The 21,986-nt window shown below is 42.5% G+C and overlaps 1 long non-coding RNA gene across 1 annotated transcript; it reads right to left on the bottom strand.

The window, feature by feature from the left end:
- Positions 1–553: 553 nt before the first annotated feature.
- Positions 554–19,794, bottom strand: LOC125942319 (uncharacterized). Its single transcript, XR_007464998.1, has 3 exons — positions 18,555–19,794; positions 17,132–17,324; positions 554–1,208 (listed from the first exon to the last, which is right to left on the bottom strand). It is a non-coding gene; the product is annotated as an uncharacterized LOC125942319 (long non-coding RNA).
- Positions 19,795–21,986: the final 2,192 nt, after the last annotated feature.

Below are 21,986 nucleotides of genomic sequence, written 5' to 3'. Positions count from 1 at the left end.
TGCAAAGAAAAAGGAAGGCAAGGGCGCACACCCCACTCTGAATCAATTTCCTTAGCAATGTGCAATACCTGAAATACAACCTACCCAACTAGTAAACATGACAAAAATTCACAGCAAGATGGTCACAATGTAACAGTAGTCAAGCAGGTGATGTCTCAGGCTGAGATTAACGATCCAACAAGGGGATTAGTAGACAGCTCCAGCTGACAACGATGCATATGTAGATGTCACTACATAGGTGCTTGTTGCGATGCCACCTGACCCTAGTTGGCATCAAAGAGGTTCATTAAAGATTGGCGCATACACAAGTTGGTGTCAAAGAGGTTCATTGAAGACCTGCATATGCCTATGCAGTGGCCCCAGGGGCACTTAACCAGTGGCCTCAGTGGTGCGAACCTATTGCAGCCCCAGGGGCACATACCGAATTTGCACAAATATAAGGAGTTTTTTCAAAATTTCTTGCCTCAAAATATGCCTTGCGTTATATAACCAACACCGGCACAAAGACCAACACCAATGTCAGCAATCTGAGTTGTCTGAGGAAACCCCCCTATTTCTTCCACACACCTTACCTTCCCAACTAAACCATCATGTTGAGCATTTCAACTTACCTCACCCTACTCTATGCAACCCTGCTTATTCTCCTAGATGTCTATGGAGTGGGGAAAAGTGAACTATATAAATGCTGCCAAGGAAAAAAGTTGTTGCCCTAGCAAAGACAACTCCCCCTGTTGAAAACAATTTACCACCTCATACAACACCTGTTTCACCACTGCTAATCACCTTCAGCTGTATATTGCATATCACAAAAAGCAGCAATTCAACTATAATTTTGCTTTTATACTGAAACATGAAAATTTCTATAGGATGTCAAACATTTAACACATGAACCTTTAACAGTCCCCATAAGTGTGAAATTCTCTCATAGGCGAAGCGGGCAACACTTTACCACTAAGGCTGTACACATATAGCATCATTACGAACATTTTCTCTGCACAAAGTTCTAGCACCCTGACGGCAGGGAGTGCTGCATGGAGCCAAGCATGTATTTCAGAGTAGGCATTTTGTATTTTCTTCTGCCAATGGAACATGAAGATCAAGGAAGGTAGGCTGATGATGCTGTGCAAGCAGTGGTGGCCTTGAAAAGGGAAGCAATCCACACGAAAAGCCTTGGTGTATTGAAATGGCAGTGCATGGTATGGAGCACCCTGAAAAACAAAAAATGGATTATGTACTACTGTACTTGCAAACTGATACCATATGAATATTTAAACATAGCACCACAAATTGCAATAAAGTAGAAAGATGGGCGAGTTGGAAAGGGTGCACTTATTGGTCAGCCCGAGAACAACTGAGAACACAGAGGTAGAGTGACACAGGATGAGCGCTAACAAAAAACTGTCAGCACTCGTCCTGTGTCCCAAGTTGTTCTCACGCTGACTGATAAGTATGCCTCACAAATGATTTGACAGTGCTTGGCTAACCAATGCCACAACACCAAGTGTACTTTGGCTATCTCAAGTTAAGAAAAACGACAGGCAATCACTACAGTTGCAGACTGCACACAGAATATTGTGAAAATTTCACATCATATGAGCATCATTATTATCTTATGGTCTAAGGTAAAACATTAGGGGTGTGCGAATAGCGATTTTTGAGACCAAGTTGAATACTTTTCGAATAATGAACAGCCATTATCACAATTAATATAAAACGATGTTCGCATCCTAATATTAAAGTTATTAAGTTTCTGTCATCAGTATAGTAAATAATGAAGTGTTGCTTCTTAAAAGCATAAAACAGCAGTGGAAGCAAACAAGTAGTTTCTTCACATGCACATGACTCTTCAGAGTGCGAATGATCGTTGTATAGCCTGTAAGGTATGGCTACCTAAGTGACGTAACCTGGTTTGTGCGTATTCTCAGGTTTTGTCTATACTATGCCCATGGGCATGAAAATTTAACGTACATTTACTCCAATGTTATGTTCAATTGGCCGCAGTTCACATTTTGAAATATTCGAAAAGTAATAAAATATTCGAATTTATGAATAGTGACTATTTGATTCGACAACCGAAGCGAATAGGACACTATTCGATTTGTTATTCCGAAAGTTTCAGATATTCGCAAACCCCTAAAGACACCTGGCACACTAAAAGCTACAAACAAGTTTTTTAATAACCACGAAAATTTGCAGAACATTTTATTAACTGATATGGACCGTAATATTTGTCATCTGCAAAGGGTGTTTCTTCGATTCTGATTTGACTGAAAAATAAATTATGGACCTTGGAACAATTTCTGAAGTGTTTTCATCCAGCTAGAGTGGCTTATAGGAACCAATAATCAGGTTTAGGAACCCCTATTTTGTAGCGAGGAAAAGAGCTTATGACTAAAGGAATCTATAGCTGCAGTGACTAAAAGGTTCTTAATTTTCTAATTACCTGTTTACATCAGCGGAAGCTCTTTAATTATGTAATAGGATGCCTAGCAACGCTGAAAATGAACGTAATCAAGACAACACATTCAAAAACTAATAAAATGTATACGCTCTTTATAATAAATGTAATATGTTTTATATCTGACCGGATTATGCAAGGGCACCAGAATGTGCATATCTTCGCAGTGCACATACAGTTCACCAACTAACAATAATCAATACAGATCAACATCGTAAAGCAACATATGGGTACTGGGGCTTTCTTAACTTTGGCCTAAAAAACCACCACGAGCATTCGACCATCTCATTAACACAGCACTCATAGCTTGCTTCAATCCAATAAACTCTCAGATGTGCAGAATTGCTTAAGAGCTTTTAAGCAATCGGCATGGCACTTATATTATGGTTAACTTGTTGCCTGTAAAAGTGGTAAATCAGGTGAACTGCTAGTTCTGTCCTCCCACTGAAAATTTCAGCTATAGCTGCTGAAAATGTGAAGACAAAAGCATTGTAGGAGCTATTTGGAACCTAATAATGTTAGGAAAGAAGATAATATGCAATATTACGATTTGCTTAAGAAGGTTCAGAGACCCGTGAAAGATGTCGCTATGTGCATTGCCATGCTGACATAGCAGGCAGTTAGATAAAAGAAGGGACAATGAAAAAGTGGCATGTCGATTACACGGATGCAAGAATTCTGCTTCACTTTATAGCTGCAAAACCTAACAGTTACAGAAGTGCTTCAACTGAAAAAAAATATTTAGCAGTATGTTTACCAAGTCACCCATAGCCTTCAGCTTGTAACAAATTCGTATGCTATAAGTGGTTTGGGCTCTTCAAAGACAGACATCTGGCAAGTAAATGCAAGAGCACAGTGAAATGCCACCAGTGCTCCAGAAAAATGCTAATGTGGTAAGGGAAATTACAAAAACAAAAATGCGGATGAAAAGAAGACCAAACTGCCCCGAAGCCTTATTTTAGCAATGTGTGTAAAATCTTATGAAACATGATTACAGTACTAAGAATGACAAAACACCAAATGCACAGAATGGTTGCTAGAAATCAACTGACCTCACTACAGTGATTACGCACATTAAAACCTCACATTCACAATAAAACCTCACAATGCATGACATACAAACCATGTCATCCATGATGCACGCATATCATACATCAACAAGTAATTTCTCTATTCCAGGCCCTTGTGGAAGGTGTGTTAATGCAGTTATTGCTTTCTTGTACGGTCTAGTACATCAATTTGCACTTTTCTGCCTTGCATTTTCGAAGTACATGTGTACAGTCATATTTTGGCATGCTTTGGCATCTTTTACAATGTTTTGTGAAATCCACATGCTGTTAACGCCTAAATCTTGCTCGATGCTCCTGCAGCCTGTCATTAACGCAACTCCTGGTCAGCGCAATGTAACACTTGCTGCAGAAGAAGGCATTAAAGGCACTCAAAGGTGCCTCAATGACAGGCTGAGGGAGCCTTTGGTGTAGGTTAGGGCGTTAGTAAGGTCGGGACAACTTACAAAATGTGGCAGCACAAATACTCGGAAAAATCTGAAGCTGAAAGTGCACACTGATATATGTCCTTTTCCAAACAAGAAGCCAATAAATGCAATAGCAAACATATTGGTACCTTGACTAGAAATATTGATTACTTGAACAATATGTGTAATGCATGCATCATAGGCAAAATGAGTGATATATCTGATATGTCATGTATAGTCAAATATTGCCGCAAATGTGAGCCTTTCATGCATTTATGTAATCACTTGTGTTGTAAAACCAGTTGAAGTGCAGGGCCCGTTCTGTGCATTTCATATGTATTTCATCTGATAGTGTAGTAACCATGTTTCCTAATGCAGGTAACCAACTCTCCCAGCTTTCAGAAATTGTATGCAGGGTATGATGGCATGAAAAACAAGGACATTGAAACACATATCAACAGGGCAGGCCCCAACTACCGTATTTACATGATTGTAAGTAAGTCAACCCCCCAAATCACATGTGTTAGGAAAAAAAGGCATACCCATGGGTACATTCCATAACAAAAATTTATAAGTAACACATGGCCGGCAGTCAAGTAAAACGTAGAGCTATAAAGAGAAACACGTGAGCGGCATCTGCTTTTCCATTAACTATCGATACTCCCCCGGAAGCACCGGCATTCCGAGAGTCGGTGCCGCCGCAATTGGAACAGCGGCCCTTCCATCAACTATCAGCAAAACCATTAGTGCTGTGTGCGTTGTAAACCTGCTTAAAATGTTGAAAAAAACCCTTCCGAACAAACGCGCAGAATAGCCAAATGGTACAGGTAGACCTGTAGACAAAACATAAAATTGTATTTATATTGTAGCGCCCGTGATAGTGCCATGCTTTCGTTTCGATCCCCCACTTCAGATTTTCAAATTTAAAGAAATAGGTCACCTTACAATCGTGTAAATATGGTACCAACTGATTTTGCTCCTGGATGGAAACAAGTATGTATAATCATAATCACTATCAATGCTTCAATGAGGAAGTATTTGAACTCAGAACTTGCATGAAGAATGACTACGGTAGCCGCATGGCTGCACATGTCAAGAGCTGATGGTGCATCCCTATGTTCCTGCACACAAGGTTAGTTGCAAAAAGCCATAATAAAGCTGAGAGGGAAATGATTGAGGTTTTTTTACACTAGCAAACAGGGATTGACATGTGTCCGCAAACAATCACTGTCTCTGTGATAAAATCAGGTCAATTTTTTTATAACGTTTACCCGCAATTCATCACTCACATTCTGACAGGTGCATATTTTGTTTCGCTACTGATTTTTGTGCCCCATATAATATTAACCCTTTCCGTCCTCAATTTTATTTTCAGAAAACCACTGAAGTTTCCCAAATTTTTATGAGTGATTCATTGTGAAGGTTTTATTACTGCAATATCTGCTGTTCATTTATTATTTTCTGTATTCTTTTACTAGCTGTCAACTATACTTTCATGTTTTTAAGTTGCAAATAGGCAAGGGCACAGAAAGTTTACATGAAGCACGGTATTCCTACGGAGCAGTATTTATGATGATGAAGAAGCCAGTGATGTGAAGATGACGATTGGAGGCTAGCGTGGGCTGTTCCCTTTTGGTCAAGTGCGGCATATTCATTTGTAAATATACTTGTATATAGCTTCTCATCTGCGTCTTCCCACATAACATGTTTGGTGTAGGTGCTGGGTAATAAGATGTGGAACAGGGCGGGATCGAAGAATTCGAGCAGGCATCAGGGCGATGGGCCGAGCAGGCAGAGTGAAGACCCATGTTGGCGAACTCGTGGCATAAAGCATGACATGTTGACCGCTAATCAAGGACAAAGACAGAGAAAGAGAAGCACGAAACGATGACACTGGTGGTAACATGCAGTAAACACAAATTAGGCCAAACTCAAGTTATCCTCTTGGCATACAACTGCCTGAATCAGGGAAACCGTGACTGCAGGTTTGTTGGCGGAGCTGGATTCGAAGGCAGCTGGATAGGCAGCTTCAATTTCTCGCCGGAGGTTCCGGGAAACATCGCTAGTGTTGTTGGGACGGGGAGCGTCGGCACAGGAAGATGTTGCCGAGGTGCTTGATAGACGGGCAAACTGTTGGTTGACATGGCGGCTTTTTGCGGGTTTCAGCCAGCAGCACTCTTTGATGGCTGCATCCACCGTCGCCTCGTTGTTGAAGACGAAAAAGTTGAAGGTGTCATCGACGCTAACTTTGAGAATGTGTGAAACCATGTCTGGTTCAGTCGCGTGCGTCAACTTTGCGGCACAGAGCCAGGACTTGTTGAATCCATGTGACATACGGCTTTCTTGACGTCAGCACACGGCTGGATAACGCCTTCTTCGTGGCAAGTTGGTGACTGTGAGGGTTGCCGAACAAGTCTCAAAATTTTTGTTTAAGCATATCTCAACTGGTGAGCTCATCTTCGTGTGTCCGTAACCATACTCTAGGTGTGCCAACAAGGTAAAATACTACGTTGGCAAGCATGACAGTAGGGTCCCACCGATTATTGGTGCCTCGTTCGTGCAGTCTGATCCAGTCCTCCGCGTCTTTCCCATCTGTTCCCGAGAATATGCCAGAGTCACGGGGAGTGGAGTGCGATGCAGGTCATCGAAGTGGCAGCTGGTGTCAGAACCAGTTGAGTCGAGCTGTCGTCTCAGGGAGCCATGATGGAAGGCTCAACGTACCAACCACTGCAGAGCTTCCGTGACAAAGACAAGGAATGTCCATCTCGACTTAATATGTTATGTGGGAAGACACAGACGACAAGATACATTCAAGTATATTTACACGTGAATAATCTGCACTTGACCAAAAGGCAACAGCCTGTGCTAGCCTCCAATCGTTGTCGTCTTCACACCACTGGCCTCTTTGTTATCGTAACTACTGGTCCATAGCAATATCATGCTCCATATTGTTACATTTAATACCAATATAAACTGTTTTGGTGTTCTTGCCTATTCGCAATTTAAAAACATGAAAAAATTGTTGATAGCTAGTAAAGGACAGCACAAAATAATAAATGAACAGCTGATATTGCAGTAATGAAAGCTCTTCACAATGAATCACTCTTAAAAAATTTGGGAAATTTCTGTGGTTTTCTGAAAATAAAATTGAGCTCAGAACAGTAAGGATACAAAATATGCACCTGTCACAATTTGAGTGATAAATCGCAGGTAAGTGCTCTAAAAAGAAATGACATGTTTTTTTGGAACAGAAGTCAACCATGCTTTTGTTATCCCCCATGAAATGTGTTATTGCTAGCGCTGCATGGAAAGACAATCGCAAAGGTGTAAGCAAAAAAGCTTTTTTTTAAACAGGTCGCCAGGGGCTCAAATTTTCTTTGCAATTGTTAGTACAATGTTGATGCTCCAACCATGACACATTAGAGCTTTCCAGCTCCAATTCTTTACTTCAGATCCAAAAACATGAATTCCGGCATTGAACAGGCGACCTTTGTCACTGCAGCCACCTCACTTTGCACTGCTACTTTTAAACAAGCCAGACTTCTGCTTCGTTTCCTCCCACTGTGACCTCAAAACATCTGTTTACTGCAAAATTGGTGCCTCTTATTAACACAGTCTTCACAACAAAATGATGAAAACATTGCCACTTGTCCATGGCACTCAGTAGGCGAAAATTCCCTGGACAAGTGAGACTCGTTACTGGCACAAAAAGAGCGATTGGGGTTTTAAATGCTCGCCTGCCTTCACGAATAAAATCAGTTGGTACTTAATGCCAGTGCTGTCGATGTGTTTCTTTGTGCTGATTCCTTCGTGCCATTATATGTCTACCAGTGTGTCTGACCAAGAAGCTTAAGCAGAAGCCGTGCTATATGTTATCCATTGTAATTTTATAAACACAAACAATGCCGGTAATGCAACTTGAGCTGTAACATGAACATAAAAGTTTGTTGCACCTTATATGTTTGTGGCATATAGGGCAATTCTACTTGTTCAGGTGGGTTACTGGAAGATGACATTGCTTGTCAAATATGACAAATTCACTGTTTCAAATATATTTCCCAAACTTCCAAACAATAACATTCTAATTATTTACATTAGGGCATTTGTTGCAATTGTGGAATTGCAGCTGGGCAGAAGTGAAGTCAAACACATCGGCTAAGCAGAATTTAAAATTAGCTCAAGTGTCAAGATATCTGCAATCAAGAGTTCGACGAAATCCCCTCTGGTTGGGAAGTAACTGCATAATAGGAGGAAAAAAACAGAACGCCGACCAAAATGTTCTTGTCTAAAAATTCTTAACGTTTCAGCTTCCACACGAAAGCCTTGTTCACCAAGCTGAGAAGCAAAAAGCCTTCCGCTTAAATCTGCATCAATAATCGCTTCAGGCATCTTGCATATGTTGGCGGGAGATTGCCATCGTTTCGAATTAGGCGTGCGTGCTGTGGTTTGGATGGTCAGAGATTCCAGTCACTGTCGCTTCACCCGGTTCTTTTCTTGGGCAATGACTGAAGCTTGGCCCCAGTTGAAATCGTGTTGCTTGGTTTCTCCGTGTTCAGCGAGTGCAATGGAAGTGACTTTTTTCATTTTTACATCGCTCATGTGCTCCTTCAGGCGCCGCTCGAAACTGCCACTTTCACCAATGCAGACATATTTGCACTCGGTGCTCTTATATACAACGCCAGGGAACATTTCTTTTCTTAGTTTGTCCTTGACGTTGACAAGCTCGTGACGTAACTTGCCGCTGGGAACATGGGCGACTTGCACACTATATTTACACAGGACACGTGCCAAAGCTTCGCTGATGCTAAGAACATATGAATGGCGGTGCGACGCTGCACGGGGGCATCACGTGGTTCCGTAGGATGCGAGGTTCTTTATCTGAGGAAGCAATAAAAATTTTCGTGTAGCTGCACACGCCGAGCTCGCGTCGAATGCAGGTCAAATCGGAGTCCTAGTCTTCCGGCTTACAACAAATCCTTTGGGCTCTTTGTATTAATGAGAATGCCACGGACCACTTCTGGCACACAGGGTTTACAGAAGTGAAATGAAGATACCGCCCTGTGTGCGGGTTCTTCCAGTGAACTTTGAGGGAAACCACATCAAAAGACACCATGACTTCATCATCATCCACCGTGAGGTGTCCCGTACCTTGTCACTGAAGTCCTGTGAGTTCCGAATAAATGTGGGGCCACTCACAACAAGTGGAGCACATGCACGGTGAAGGTAACCGAACAGTTTGCAGAGGGGGGAACGCATGAAATCCACAATGGGCAGCATCGGAGTACCTGACTTGTGGATTTTTGGAAGAAAACATAGTGCCGGAGCTGAGCCGTTGTGGCAAAGCAGCGAATAATAAATGACTTGTGTTCTTACGGCATGTCGGCTAGAAGCTTTTCCAAATACCGTTCCACCTTAAGTGTGGGCTCATGATTGAGGATGGTGTAGGCGCTCGGAGTGATCGACGAGGCCAATGGCATGCTCCACGGCACAAATAACATTTATTTTTGGGTCAGGTGCAGAACTCGTGTTGAAGTTCAGTCCAAGTTCGAGACCGCCTAGCTCGAGCTGGCTAGGTGCGTGTGAAACAAGTCACACACCGCTGACTTGACCCGATTCGACATGGTGCTCCTGTGGCGCGGCATGAGACGTGCCAGTTTGTTTCGGTACGTCGTTTCACAGTGACAGGACTGAAGATGAGCCTTGAAGTTGGCATGTAGCTGAATGCTGGTGAATACATCAGGGAACTGGTGCTCAAGGCGACGGCGAGCAAAGAACAGATGATTCTGGAAGTCTCTGATGGTTGCTTTGCAGTCCAAGATCCTTACTTGAAGTAATAAGTGCGCAGCTTTCGAGACAACTTTGTGTCCGAAAGCTGTGTCAACGGGTCTGAGCAGGCGTAGTGACTTTGGGATCAGGCCTTGGGTTTTGCACACTAAGTTCAAGGCTCACCTGAACTTCAATCTAACATGCAAAACCCAAGGCCTGATCCCAAAGTCACGACACGTGCTCAGACCCGTCGACACGGCTTTCAGACACAAAGTTGTCTCGAAAGCTGAGCGCTTATTACTTCAAGTAAGGATCTCGGACTGCAAAGCAACCATCAGAGACTTCTAGAATCATTTGTCCTTTGCTCGCCGTCTCCTTGAGCACCAGTGCCCTGGTGTTTTCGCCAGCATCCAGCTACACGCCAACTTCAAGGCTCATCTTCAGTCCTGCCGCTTTGAAACTACACACCGAAACAAACTGGTACGTCTCATGCCATGCCACAGGAGCACCATGTCGAATCGGGTCAAATCAGCAGTGTGCAACTTGTCTTCATACGCACCTAGCCAGCTGGCGCTAAGTGTTCTTGAACTTGGACTGAACTTCAACACGAGTTCTGCACCTGACCCAAAAATAAAAGTTGTTTGTGCCGTGGAGCATGCCATTGGTCTCGTCGATCACTCCGAGCGTGAAGATGCCTGTACTCGTGTGATTAGCGTTCTCACCAAACTACCGCGTAAGCCACCTTCCGCCTTGTTGCCTGAGCAGCGAAACGCCATTAAGTCTCCACAGGAATAGCAACATAGTGATATTGCCAGCCGACAAGGGTAGTGCCACTGTTATTATAAACACCAATGACTACATCAGTAAAATGTTGGACCTTGTTCAAGATAAAAGCACCTACACCGTCCTCAATCATGACCCCACACTTAAGGTGGAACTGTATTTGGAAAAGCTTCTAGCCGACATGCTGCAAGAACACATTTATTATTTGCTGCTTTGCCACAACGGATCAGCTCCGGCACTATGTTTTCTCCTGAAAATCCACAAGTCAGGTACTCTGATGCTGCCCATTGTGGATTTCACACGTTCCCCTCTCTGCAAACTGTCCAGTTACCTTTACCATGTGTGTGCTCAACTTGTTGGGAGTGGCCCCACGTTTATTCGCAACTCGCAAGACTTTATTGACAAGGTACACCCCCTCACAGTGAATGATAATGAAGTCATGGTGTCTTTTGACGTGGTTTCCCTTTTCACTTATGTTTCTGCGGCCCTTGCGGTGGACGCATGCAAAGCTGCCCTTCTGGCTGATGCGAAGCTATGTGAACGTATGGCAACTGAAGTACAGGGTCTCGCATGATTACTCGAATTTTGCTTGAAAAATACTTCAATTTCTGCAGTGTCACTTAAAAGTAAGTGCACGGAACCCTTATGGGCACATCAATTTCTGTAACCACTGCAAATTTTGCTATGGTTTCCGTGGAAAGTCGGGCCTTGGCTTCTTTTCATCCTCCATGAAAGTTTTCTTCTGCTACATTGACGATTGCTTTTGCATCCTAAAAAAGAAACCCTGGCTGCCTTCACGGATCGCCTAAATAGCACTGAGGGTGCCATAAATTTCACTGTGAAGAGGAGGACTCTGGCCGGCTACCTTTTCTAGACATATTGGTAGAACGGAATAGATAGTGGTTATCTCCCAGGAAGTTCATAGGAAGGACACGCACACAGGGCGGTATCTTCATTTCACTTCTGTAAACACTGTGTGCCACAAGTGGTCCACAGCATTATCGTTAATACAAAGAGCCTAAAGAATTTGTAGTAAGCCAGAACACTCGGGCTCCGATTTGACCTGCATTCGACGCGAGCTCGGTGCGTGCAGCTACCCGAAACATTTTATCGCTTTTTCAGAAAAAAGAGCGTCGCGTCCTACGGAATCGCATGATGCCCCCGGCCAATGTCACACCGCCATTCTATATGTTCCCAGCATCAGCAAAGCTTTGGCACATGTCCTGCGTAAATATAACGTGCCAGCTGCCCATGTTCCCCGCCGCAAGTTACGTCACGACATGTCAACGTCAAGGACCAACTAAGAAAAGAAAGTTCCCTGGCGTTGTAAATAAGATACCGTGAGTGGACTGCAATTATGTCTACGTTGGTGAAAGTAGCAATTTTGAGCGGTGCCTGAAGGAGCACATGAGCGATGTGAAAAAGCAAAAAAGTCCCTTCCAGTGCACTCGCTGAACATGCAGAAACCAAGCAACACGATTTCAACTGGAGCCAAGCTTCAGTCATCGCCCAAGAAAGCTGGACGAAGCGACAGTATCTGGAATCTCTGACTATCCGAACCACAGCACACACACTTAATCGAAACGACAGCAATCTCCTGCCAAGATAGGCAAGATGCCTGAAGCGATTATGGACGGGATTTAAGTTGAAGGTTCTTTGCCTCTCAGCTCAGTGAACAAGGCTTCCGCGTGGAAGCCGAAACGTTTAAGAATTTTTAAACACCATTTTGGTCAGCATTCCGTTTTTCTTCCTACTATGCTGTCAAGATATCTGTCCCCAAAATATGCCACAATTTACTTTACTGTTTCAGTTAAAAATGTTTCAAGAGCCTTTCTCATGCATTTCTGGAAAGCACTAGTTGAAAACGACCAGGAATGCTAATGCATGTTTAGAGTCTGTAAAGGAGTATGTTTATCTAGGCTAGTTACTCACAGGGGGCCCTGATCATAAGAAAGAAATTTACAGAATAAAATTGGGTTGGAGTGCATACAGCAGACATTACCAAATCCTGATTGGGAGCTTACCACTGTCGTTGAAACAAAAAGTGTACAATCATTGCATTCTACCGGTGATAAAATATGTGGCAGAAACTTGGAGGTTAACAAAGAAGCTCGAGAACAAGTTAAGGACCGCACAAAGAGCGATGGAACGAAAAATGTTAGGCCTAACGTTAAGAGACAGGAAGAGAGCGGTGTGGATCAGAGAGCAAATGGGGATAGCCGATATTCTAGTTGACATTAAGAGGAAAAAATGGAGCTGGGCCAGCCATGTAATGCGTAGGATGGATAACCGGTGGACCATTAGAGTTACAGAATGGATACCAAGAGAATTGAAGCGCAGTCGAGGACGGCAGAAAACTAGGTGGGGTGATGAAGTTAGGAAATTTGCAAGCGCAAGTTGGAATCAGCTAGCGCAGACAAGGGTAATTGGAGATCACAGGGAGAGGCCTTCGTCCGGCAGTGGACATAAATATAGGCTGATGATGATCATTTCAACACCAGCTTGGCTCGCTATCTGTTTACCCTTGTAATACCAAACACACTCTGGAAAAAGGACCCAAGTATATACCAAATGTTTTAGTCATTCGAAGAAACATAAACCAAAATAAAGAGCATAAAATATGCTGCTTAAAATATTCATTTTGGAAGAAGGTTTGAAAAAAATATTACAAGAAAAATAAACTGATAGTTTGCTTAATCGCAGTGCTAATAAAGACATTGCTGCGCAGCTCCGAAATTGTAAGGTTAGCTGAAAAGATGTGTTCTTTGCTCTACAACAGCAATACTATCACTTTGATGAATGCCCGTGTAACTTGGCTTCAATGGTTGCAAAGACTTCTAAGCAAGAAACACTGCACAGTGCCACGGCGCAATCGTCGCACCATGCCTTGATTTCCTTTCAAGTGGTTATCTTTCGATCACCTGAGAAACGTTTTAAGCACACAAGCCTTGTTGGCTTTTGAAATTTAGCAGTTAGCGAAATGCACTTGGAGAAGTGGCGAGTGACAAGCTGTGACATACCTGCGGGAAAGGGTTAAGTGCATTTGACTTACTAGCTTCAAGCCCTGCAACTACAATATACAATTCTGTTCACTTTTTGGGGGCCAAAAACTGAACACAAATTTAACTGATCACTGAGATCTATCACGCAAGTAATGTCTGCCTTCCTTAGTAGTCTACCTGATAATAGAGAACCAGGTTCAGGTGATCTTACTTCTAAACGAAAAGACAAGCTTGCAACTTGAAGCCCACAGTAGTAGCTCTGCATCTATGCCATCCAGCTGTTGAGCACAAGTCCAACATGGATAAATGCAAAATAATTCAGGTTCAATGCTATAAATGCATGTTAAAGGTACGCTAAAGAAAAATATTGAGGTAAGCTAGATTGAAAGTTCGGCTTCCTGTAATCACGAATTTCGTCATTTGTAGCGAGAACAGAGCTTTTGTAAGCAAGAAAATGAGAAAATTGGAAAACCGAAGGGCACCAACTGTTAAATTAAACTAAGTTCTGGGGTTTTACGTGCCAAAACCACGATATGATTATGAGGCATGCAGTACGAGGGACTCCAAATTAATGTTGCCACCTGGGGTTCCTTAATTGGTACATGGGTGTTTTTGCATTTCACCCACATTGAAATGCGGCTACCACAGCCAGGTTTACATCCCGTGCCCTCGGGCTTAGCAGCACAACGTCAAACAGCACAACTGGGATCCCATACTTGTCAGCAACCTTCTGCAGTGAGTGTGACAATTGGTACACATGAAGCAGCACCTCCAGCTGCTTTAAACTGTGCACTGTTGGCTTTTGCTGCTTTGAAGTGCTTATAAAGTCCAACTAAAATAAAATTTGGGGCTGTGGAAAAAAAATATTCGAGTAGTGTGAATACAGAACAGCCTACGTGCAACATTTTAACATTTGAAAAACGAGGGGATGAGTGACAAAAGGCTAGGAAAAGTAAGCATTCTTGATACTGAATATGAAAAAAATGTCACCATTACCAGTCACCGGCAGTGATGCATGACTCGGATTGCAGGACTCCTTGGCATGGCGTATGAGATAAGGGACCACCTGCAGCTGCCTGCGGTGTGATAAAAATCCCAGAGGCGACGTAAACTCGCGTCACAGCCACTAACCACCAAGTGCATGCTTCGTCTGCTAAGGCACTATTAAAAGGCTGCCAAAAAGAAAATGAGACAGTTACCAGCCCCGCACCTTTGCCAAGATTGCTTCAGTAGTACTACTTATTTATTACAAATTTGGCAGTTAAATTTCGTTGCATTTGTACTTTAAGCTTTTGGAGCAGGGGTATTGAGAAGCTCCTGTGCTTTGTGACATTACATCAGATATTTGACAAGGCTGTGGTTCTCAAGGTTCTTAGATGCATAAATGTTCTAATTCATTTACAACCTAATACTAATATGATGCATGAGAATATGGTAGATTACATTTTATGTTTTTAATGGGTGAGGAAAAGGACTAGCCTTTATGCTTGCGGCACCCACTGACATAGTGAAAACATTGTAAACAAGGTTCCCGTTCGAAAGCCGAAAAATCAAGCTTTTAAATAACTTCACCTTGGTCGGTGTCAGTTTTTGTTTTTCGCCATGACTCTTCCCGACCAGACAAGACTTTGTCAGACTCTAAACTTCATCAACCCACTGACAATAATTAAGCTGCATAGATAATAATTTGACCTTCACCATGAAGCATGTTTGCTGGTGTTACCAAGCAAGAGCAAAGAAAGGTTTGCTACTGTACGAATCAACCTATATTAATGTTGTTAAACCTGTTATTCCCTTGATGTGCCTCGAGTAGGCTCTAAAAATGTGTAATCACATGATGCGCACTAGCTTTTGTGTTCAGATTGGCAGGCTCATAGCAGCTGGCTCCTGTGCTTTGTGACATTACATCAGATATTTGACAAGGCTGTCACAAGGGTTTATGTTTTTAATGGGCGAGGAAAAGGACTAGCCTTTATGCTTGCGGCACCCACTGACATAGTGAAAACATTGTAAACAAGGTTCCCGTTCGAAAGCCGAAAAGCACAAAGTGATCGGGATGATCACTTTGTGATCATCCCGATCTCAGAATTTCTGCTGCAAAAACTTAGGGACTTAAAAGCAGCAAAAGCCAACAATGCGCAGTTTGAAGCAGCCAGAGATACTGCCTCATGCACACCGAGTGTCGCACTCACTGAAGAAGGTTGCCAACAAGTATGGGGTCCCAGTTATGCTGATGGTTCCAAAGAAGCTGCCTATACTTTGTTCCCCCACTTAAGGGTAAAAATAGAGCTACTTGTGACAAGACATGAAGCACCCTTCATGAATTGTGACATTGGCATGGTGTACCAAATAACCACTTGTGGTAAGCTCTACACAAGCCAAACTGGACGCTTCACTAATGACAGGGCAAGATAACATTTGCAGAATATAAAAAGGAAGGAAAAGACTAATGTAGGTGAGCATTGTAACACATGCACTTGTCATCCCTGACTTGATGAGATATAGGTTCTTGGCAGAAGTAGAAGCACAAATGCACACTGATTTTAGAAGCTTTCTTAATATCAAGTAGAAGTGACTGTGCCAGCGATCCTTATAACCTTAAAACACCCAGAAAATTTTGCTTGATGCCCACGTGTAGGCACCATAGTGGTAGCCTTGTTCTCGTGTATGCACTCCGTTTCATGTACATTCTACATATGTAGTGGCCCATGCCTGTGAATAAACAGTGTGCCCTTGGCGCTTGTTCTTTGTACTCTGCCATCTGATTATTTTTTGTGCTGCCTTTTGTTAAAAGTTTGTCTAACATACAAATCATACATTGGCAAAACCTCCTTTGTGCAATTGTGGGTTTGGTCCCCCCCCCTCCCCTACCGGCAACAAACTATCTTTTCGTCCACTTTCATTTCCCCTTTTCTTCATTATTCTCTACATTCCAATTGAAACCACAGCTGATTAGCCCTATGCTTTCCTTAACTTCATTGCCTGCTGGCTTTATACGGTAGTGATTAAAAAAATCGAGCCCTTCTGTTTTCCTTTTCGTTAATTCATAGCGAGGGTCTCAAATCTGGCAGCCTTGATGCCATGAGGCAGCATATGAAGATTTATTAGCCATGTGCTTTCTCTCCAAAGTCCACGAGTTACGTGGCACCATAAGGCAAATAAGGGGGTTCCACATCCACCCGCCATGGCTTCGAGTGGCGCTGGCTAGCACTCCCATGGCTACATCTAGTACACATGAATACCCAAGTTAGTGACGGATTGATAACCGTCGCTGTAGCACACTTATGTATCGAATGCACAATACGAAGGTTGTGGGTTTAGACCCCACCAGCGACAAGATATCTTTTCGTCCACTTTCATTTACCTTTTTCATTATTTTCTACATCTCAATTTCAACCACAGCTAATTTAATCTATGCTTTCCTTGGCTTCATTGCCTGCGGGCTTTATGTGGTCAGCAAAAATAAGGTATAACAAGAAAATGAAAAGGAATAAGTAGAGGACAGGTCCATCGGTGTTCGAGGAATCATCTTCCTTTTTGTATCTTTTACCTACATGTGCACTCAAGAGGTAACTGCTCAGCCTGCATATCAAATGACAATGCCACAAATCCAGCTGGAACCCACAGTCAAATATATGTAGAGCATACCAATACATCTCCTCCAAAGATGATAAAAAGCACAAGTGCCTGTAGAGTTGTGTGCCACTGCTCCTCTTGCCAACCCATGGAAAGGGGCATGAGTGGTGCTGTAGAGCTCGCTGCTTCAAGCAGCGTTCAGGTAGCCATTCATAATCCTGCACGTAGTCTCCCATGTTTTGTACATATCAAGGTAGCTTTAGTCCTGCAACAAATAAAATGATCAGTTCTAATCAATATGTAAAAAATGCAGGCACTTTGGCCGACGGATTAACATGTTGAAGTTTCTCTGATGCCAGTTAATTACTTTAAAACATCACTATTAAGCACAAGTTTAGCTGTTCCACTTGTAGCAGATTTATTGTAGAACACGATGTAGTGTAGCACGATAGCCGTGATACAAGACGAAGGTAACACACTCACACAGACTGTTACCTTTGTCTCGTCACATATATTGTGCTAGAATCACGTTCAGTGTATATCACCCCCCACCCAATTTTTTGTTCTGCTAAGGTTTCTTTCAGATTGGCTGCACATCTGTTCAATCAGTCAGTCAGTCAGTTTGTGTCTGCAAACAAGTTCAGTTTCCACAATGCACAATGATGCTGTTCATAGAGGGAGATTGAAAATACCTTTACAGTTTCTTTTAAAAAAAGTTTTGTACAAAGTCTCACTGTGCACTTTGCAAGTTGTACACTGATATAAATTTGTTTCTAAGATATGAAGGTTGAATACAAGCATTTCAAGCCTTAATATGCATTTCTAATTACATGTAATCGCTACCACTTATGAGAAAATTGATACGATCTGAAGTAGAAAGCCTCATTTTCTATCCACGGTGGTTGGATACAAATGCATTACACATCGAGAGAATATAGTCAAATTTCAAAACAAAAACTAGGGTAAAGGCCTTATACCGACACGCTCAAAAAAGACAAACCATTTCAAGAAGCTTACTGTGGCGTTGTCAAAATTTTTCCTCCACCAGAAATATGTTCTTTGGCATGTGCTCTAGAACCGGGGGGAGGGCCGGGGGTTCTTTCTCTGTTGTTGGCGCTGTTCATCGTGCTGTATCTCATCAAACCGGGACATTTGCACGCCAAAAATAGAGCATGGAGCACGCCCTGGCTGGAAAACGAAAGAACGAGCACAAACGAGACTTGTTCATTTATTTTAACCTGGCGTATTCTCATCGCGTCTTTTTCCTCTTGTACTATATAGAGGTTACAGTTCTGCTTATTCCATATTAGTAGTATCAAGTCGTACGTCATGCATGCGCATTGAGCACAGTAATGCGTTCTAGATATCGCAGATACCCTTGCTCACGGCGCGACACTCGCGATAGCGAACTCGAACGCGATCTTTTAAAAAATAAAGCAAAAAAAATGTTTGCCTGCGATGAACTTTGCAAACAAGAAATAAAATAGAAGCTTACCAAAATGCTTCTTCCAAAGGCGGGAAGAATACACTGAAGTGACAGCCCATGCAGTTGTTGGCGGCACGCCGTTCGTTGGCGTTCACGTACCCTTTCGCGTGCTGTGCTGTTTATCACGTCGCCCTCATTTGTAGGCGTGAGAAGAGCATCAAAGTATTATTATCTTCTGTCAAGTAACGCCGCCTCGTAAGCACAAACGGAAAACGTTGAGCTGTCAAGCCGGCACCAGCTTGCCCACAGGCAGCAGTTTCCCGCGCTCGTATCTCACCGTTGACGAACTTTCGTATTCGCACCGCGCGCGTTTGGCGAGCCGTTGTGGCGCCATCTGGAAGAGTTTGAATGTGGACTTTGCAAAACTCAACAAAGTTCGAACATATATCTGTTTAGTTTCTCATATATAACAATTTAAAGCATATGATATTTAGAAAGTACTCACCACAAACAATATTTTGTTTCAGTTTCTTTGGCCCCTCCGATTTACGAGCATTGGTAGCTTTAGCACGGGGGCTCCTATCTGAATACATGGGAAAGCTAGGAGAAATCGTTTTTCTCGGCAACCACTGCTCCAAATTTGATGGGGTTTGTGGCATTTAAAAGAAGAACTTAAAATATAGTCACTGTTGGTAGCGAATGCTTAATTTAGGCCGTCAAGTTTTTTTATAAAAATTGTAGAAAATCGGCTAATTTTCAGAAAGCCACACTGTCAAGTTTACAACTCTGTAACTCAGCAATGAAAAAGGATATCACAATTCTGTAAATTGCATATGCTGGCGCATCTAAAGCGGACAAAATTAATGTATTATACATGGCTCTCAAATAGAGCACTAATATGTTAGTTGGACTTTTGCAAAACACTTGTAAACAATGTAACTAATTCACGTAAGATGTAAATTGATGTATCAAATTTGTCCACTTTGGATGCTCTAACGGATGCAGTTTACAGAAGTGCCATATCTGTTCTTAATGCAGACCTACAAATTTGTACACCTCGTGCTTCCATCTTTGTTCAAACCCACCAATTTTTGAAAGTTACTTTTGAAAAATTTCGGGCCCTAAATTAACATTCCACTTACAACAGTCACTAGAATTTAACTTTCTCTCTCAAGTGCAACAAATTTCATTAAAATCATCCCAGTGGTTATCTCAGAAAAGCGTTTGTGCATTTTACATGTATTTGTATAGGCAGCACGCATCGGAGTTGGGCCCAATTGCCTAAAGCTTCCTTCCTCTTAAAGAAAAATCCTTATTTTCAGATTGTCGCTTAATGTTGAGGACATTGAACCTGGTTAAACGAAGTTTGAATGGAGAGACAGTTAAAATTAAATTATTTGCTTTTACGTGCCGAAACCACGATCTGATTATGAGGCACGCCGTAGTGGGGGACTCCAGAAATTTTGGCCATCTGGGGTTCTTTAACGTGCACCTAAATCTAAGTACACGGGTGTTTTCGCATTTCGCCCCCATCGAAATGCGGCTGCCGTGGCCGGGATTCGATCCCGCGACCTCGTGCTCAGCAGCCCAACACCACAGCCACTGAGCAACCACGGCGGGTCGAATGGAGAGACAGTATTTCACTTTGTAGAGTATTTTTGCCGGGGATGGAATTAGGCTGCTTGTCGGCAGAAAGAGCCTGATGAGCAAGTCAAGAAAGTCATGAAATGCAAGATGACGAAAGGCTTTATGATTACTAGCACACTCTAGCTTGGTTAACCAGTGAGAAACAATATACTTTACAAACAAACAAATACAGTGGACATGCAGCCGCCAAATGGTTGCTCAATTATAGACATGTTATTGATGAGACATGTCTGGTGATTCTTCCCATGTGTGCTTTTTTAAACGTGTAGTACGTTTCATTTAGTCGATGTTGTGCCCCATCTGAACCAATAATGAAAGGAAAATTTACTGGGGTCCCTTATACTAAAACTAAGACGACTTGAAGGCAAAAGCCGGAGCGCTGCTAACTCAATAATAAGACGACCACTTTTTTTGCTGAGTCATCATCACTCTGAAACCACAATTTATAGTCATTTTTGCAAGTCATCCTGTTTTCTTACAAGTCCCCCCTCTATGATTAACCAAACTCGAATCGTGACTCAGCACTTTTTTGCTGAGTCACTCTCACTCAATTGGACCCTCAAATCTCACATATTTTTTGCAAGTCACTCCCCCACTCCATAACCCCTTGAGTGACTCTTAATTCACACTTTATTCACTCTTGATTCACCCTATCATTGCTTGGTTCACCTTCATTCACTCAATCCCCCCCCCCATCTTGGGTTTACTTCCATCACACTTGATTTGCTCTATTACTCCAAATTTCCAGTTTTCATCACTCTTGGTTCACCTTCATTCACTCTCATTTATTCTTCATTATCTTAGCTCACTATATCTCATCATTACCTTTCATTTGACTCCTATCACCTAACTAAACCCCTTTAATTCACCTTTAATTCACTCTTAATTCACCTCTCTGTATACCCATTATCACTTCAGTCAGTTCACTTGCTTTATTATTCTCCCACCCTTAATCACGGTTTTTGTGCGCATTATCGCCTCTTATCCTAAGAGGACCATTTTGTGTCGACGATGCAGTTTTGAAACAGCCTTGAAACAGAGACCTCACCATGAGGCATAAGGCTTTCACCTTTAAAGAAAAAAAAACTAAAGGAAATGCAGAGAACTATAGTTGAAGCGGCGCATGCAAATGAACCAGATTTGCGGCCACGCCACGCGTGTCACAATCACATATATTGGTCAATCATCTAAGGAGTGCACGGTGTTCCCGGCAGTATCGATATACCGACCGCACCACTGGTGGCACCGACCATTAACGATTGGTAAGGGGAGCGTTCTTCTTTACTTCCCTTATGGCAACTAGCACTTAGTCGCTGATCGAGGCACTCGGAATAAACTCTATGGTTCATGCACCCTATTCCCATCCCAAATCAAAAAAGGCATTGTGTTTCATCTACACGTCAACGAGAGGTTGAATCGCCTTCCAGCTTTTTATATAATTATTTCTTTTAAAATGCAGGCAGGACAAGCAGCAAGAAGATGTTGCATGCACACTGTGTCGATCGGTACTATATGGTACCAACGCACAGTATAACAATGCATGTCTATTAATGATTAATATAGTAATCATATCATAATATATAACAATTCAGAGCCACTACCACATCTGCATCTCCTTCCTTGATGCCACAGCAAATGTCTGTGGAATTCTTGCTGTGGAATCAATAAGTACTTTAAAGCATTGTCACATTGTCATGACGGCGTAAAATAAGACACTGTCAATGTGACTTCAATATGTTCACTCTCTATTGGTTGAACTTGTGCCCAGAAAAACAATTAGTAAGTGGCACACAAAGCACAACGATACAGCGAACACAGTCAGCGATCGGCGAAATATGATCTGCGGGTCAAGCG

The sequence above is a fragment of the Dermacentor silvarum genome, chromosome 1 (genome assembly GCF_013339745.2).
Source record: "Dermacentor silvarum isolate Dsil-2018 chromosome 1, BIME_Dsil_1.4, whole genome shotgun sequence".
Lineage (NCBI taxonomy): Eukaryota > Metazoa > Arthropoda > Arachnida > Ixodida > Ixodidae > Dermacentor > Dermacentor silvarum.
The sequence above is the reverse complement of the archived record's forward strand: the minus strand, read 5'-3'. Positions and strand labels throughout refer to the sequence as shown.